We start from the raw sequence: 3,547 nt of genomic DNA, 5'->3' as shown, positions 1-3,547 counted from the left end.
TATTAAGAACAGTATGCTATATACACCAGGTCCCTTGAAACATATGCTGTGCAGATGTTTCTACCCTGCAGCGACTGTGTCAAGCAGCAAGGATGGACCGGCTTCCGGCAGACAATCTCTGCTCTCAAGTAGTTTACATTTCTTGGAGACAGATCAACAGCAGATAAATAAGAAAATAACGTCTCATAAAAAGTGGAAGATGCACATACAGTGATATCATCGAGGGTGCTTAGGTGGGTGGCCCAGGAAAGGCCTCTGAAAAGGAAGCATGTAAACTGAGATAGGAGCACCAGGAAGTAGCCACTATGACAAAAGGAGGGAAGAACATTCAATACTGGCATTTTTAATTTACTTCAACAGTATCTGCCCTTGTCCATCTTTGCATTCAGGATCTCTCCAAGATCCCTATAATTTTAATATTAGGGATGGAGTCGCATCCAGTCTGCAACATAAGGGAACTAATACAATATTAAAAGTACACAGAAAGGAAAATGATAAAATACTTGACATAGGCATATACTTCATCCTATTGGTGTATATCTACATGGAAGGCCAAATTATAATCATAAGATTGCTTTTAAGCATGGAATCAGAGCCAGAAGAGTTAGTGAGATAATCCTGACAGCTGCTGTCATTAAGCCACTCTCCTTGGTTTATCCAGTGCCTGATTAGGAAGATCTACCTATTATATATTCTAGAGAATATCCATAGGCAGGGGCTTCTGCTCCTTTGTAGATTGTTGGAGCCTTACTATAAAATTTGGGTACTATTCTTTTTTCCATTCTCCACCTTCAAAAATATAACCAATAAAGTCCACAAAATTAATAGCAGTTTATTAATTATCTTCTGAAATTTAACATGGTATATTTTGACTATGCTTACTAGACTTACCCTAGGTTGACCAAAGAATTAAAAAAAATAATGGGATCACTGTATTACTGCAAAAGATAATTTTCCATAGAATTAGCACAAACAAAACCTATCAAGTTTTTTTGTTTGTTTTGTTTTGCTGTCTGTTGCAAACCTGAACCACCTTCCTTCTATCATTGCAGCATAAAGGATGTAGGGGAACAGGAAAGTGGTGTTGATAACACTTTCAGTAAGAGCAATTTGTATTTCAAATGAAGCAACAGTACTTATGCTAGTCTTTCAACAAAATTCTAGAACACTACAAGAGATTTCTCCTTAGATAGTATAGATTTAAGTGCATGGTGAGGGCCCTACTTTAACTTTGATAGTATGGTTTGAACTTATTTATTTTTTAAATTGAATTTACTGGGGTGACACTGGTTAAAAAATGGTACAGCTTTCAGGTGAACAATTTTACAATACATCATCTTTTCACTGTATTGTGTTCACCATGTCCTCTGCCTTTACATTTACCTTTTTTTTTTTTTTTTACTTTTAACCTGAGGGAGAGGATATGCTTGTATATTTCCACAGGACGCAGACTCACCTGTGTGGATTCCAGACCGTCTAGTCCAACCTTATGTCTCACCGCCCTCCATCTCCGCCTCACCCTAGCACACCTGACCAGTTCCCCGTCTGCAGCAGATGTGCAGCCCTGAGCTGGAACAATCTGTCCATTGGGAGGATCACATGTGCCTCCATTTTGTCTGTCCATATGTCCCAGCTTTGCCCCATATCTCCTTTCCTTTTTTTTTTTTTCTGGCCAAGTTCTGGTGTTTATTGTCTTGTTACATCTGTATTTATACCAGTTGATTTTAATCCTGTCAATTTCTATTGCAAAGGTTAGGGCGTTTCTTATCTCCATTCCAGGGAGTAAAGATTATGTAGCTTAAGCATGATTGTTTGTAGTTAAAGTGATTAACTACCCGCCTGGCACTTAGTTAAGGGGTTGTATCCCCTCCCTAACCTCAGGGAAAAATCCCCACCTGGGGAAACAACCTTTCTCGGAGAGGTGACCTTGGTTAAAACACATGGTGCTAAGGAGAGCAAACATATTAAGAACAATATGCTATATATGCCAGGTCCCTTGAAACATATGCTGTGCAGATGTTTCTTTCCTGCAGCGACTGTGTCAAGCAGCAAGGATGGACCGGCTTCCGGCATTTGGATATCTGAAAACTCTGGGCATTCAGAACAGAATTCGTCTTCAAACCTCATCAACATCTGGTGTATATGAGTCTTAATCTCTTAGAATTTCTAGACAATAATTCTAACCAACAGAGTTAGGCTGTAGCAATTAAAAAAGAAAAATGCAAAGAACAGGGAAGATATTGGCTGAGAGAACTGACTTCATAGCCTTAAAAAGTGGCAGACCAGTTATTAGCTATATGACTTTGGGAGAGTTAATAATCTGCTCTTTACTATGTAAAACATAGGTAATAACAGCTACTGCTTGTATAAAGATTAATAATTGGATATTTTGAATACATTTAAAATGCTATTTTAAAACCAATGTCACCCCAATAAATTTAACTTATTATAAAAATGTAAAAAAAAAGTTATTTCTTATTTCTACTCTTTTCCTATATTTTCAGTCAGTCTAGAGTAGACCTTTTTTGACTGCGAGGGAACAAGAAACACAGGATGTACGTCTGTTCAAAGTATGATATATTTTTAAAATTTCAATCCCTCGATTCAGTAAATAAAGCATATATAACTGAAGCTAAATTTTCACAAAATAGCACTTATGCAATTCTTTCTTCTGAATTCTGGTTTATTTTATTGAGAAGTAATAGTGTTTGAAAAACATTCCTCAAGTCTAAGCCATCTTAACTGAGCCTAGTGCCTATAGTTAGAAGAAATAAAAACATCTTATTTTAGGAGGAGAGGGAGCCTTTTTATCACCATCTTCTCTTCTCTAGGTTAAAGGCTACACTGGATATGACCATCATGTGCTACCAAATCATGGCGATTTGAGATGTATTAGCACTGATTCTAGAAGTAGCTTCTTGGGTAGGCAATCAGCCATGTGTGAAATGAAGATAGCAAGACTTGAAAAGTCTCTCTAGAACTTGATAGCGTGATGAATTAATATGTAGTGAAGTACTCTAATGTCTAATAAAATGGGGACCTTATATGTAAATAACAGCAGTGTATTGAAAAAATATAATATAGCAGTATAGTATCCAGTAACATCTGAGACCTGTTTTGAGATTTTATAATCAGTAATTAGATCTGAGGAAGTGGGTTCCTTAACACTGTACAGTCTTATGAAGCATAACAACTTTGTAATGTAGTCCTGTACCTTCCTATCTATGTGTTTTAGGAACAGACAGCACAGCATGACCCGTCTGGCCAAAGCACCAGATATGCAGCCCAGTACAGTACCCGTGGCCGCTAGATTCTTCGAGTCCAGACCCAGCCTGGTGGGGTAAGCGGCTAAGGAAGAAAGCCACAGACTATTTTCTTGAATGATCTCCTGATGCAACTGTGTTTACACTTCCCTGCCAGCACCCAGGGGGAGCTTTACGGTCACCAGACTCCTACGACCTCTACTGGGTTCCTAGTCCCCGGGCTCCGGGAGGGAGAGGGGCGGACGGACGGGCGGGCACACACCCTTCCCCTCCCGCCCCGCCCC

General features: G+C 39.0%; 1 protein-coding gene across 1 annotated transcript in view; it reads left to right on the top strand.

The window, feature by feature from the left end:
- SLCO6A1 (solute carrier organic anion transporter family, member 6A1) overlaps positions 1-3,547 on the top strand; it is a 123,662-nt gene that overhangs the window by 119,148 nt on the left and 967 nt on the right. The gene's annotated exons all lie outside the window — the stretch shown is intronic.

Source organism: Myotis brandtii, unplaced genomic scaffold (assembly GCF_000412655.1).
Source record: "Myotis brandtii unplaced genomic scaffold, ASM41265v1 scaffold230, whole genome shotgun sequence".
In the NCBI taxonomy this organism is placed as follows: domain Eukaryota; kingdom Metazoa; phylum Chordata; class Mammalia; order Chiroptera; family Vespertilionidae; genus Myotis; species Myotis brandtii.
This window is presented reverse-complemented; position numbering and strand designations above follow the sequence as displayed.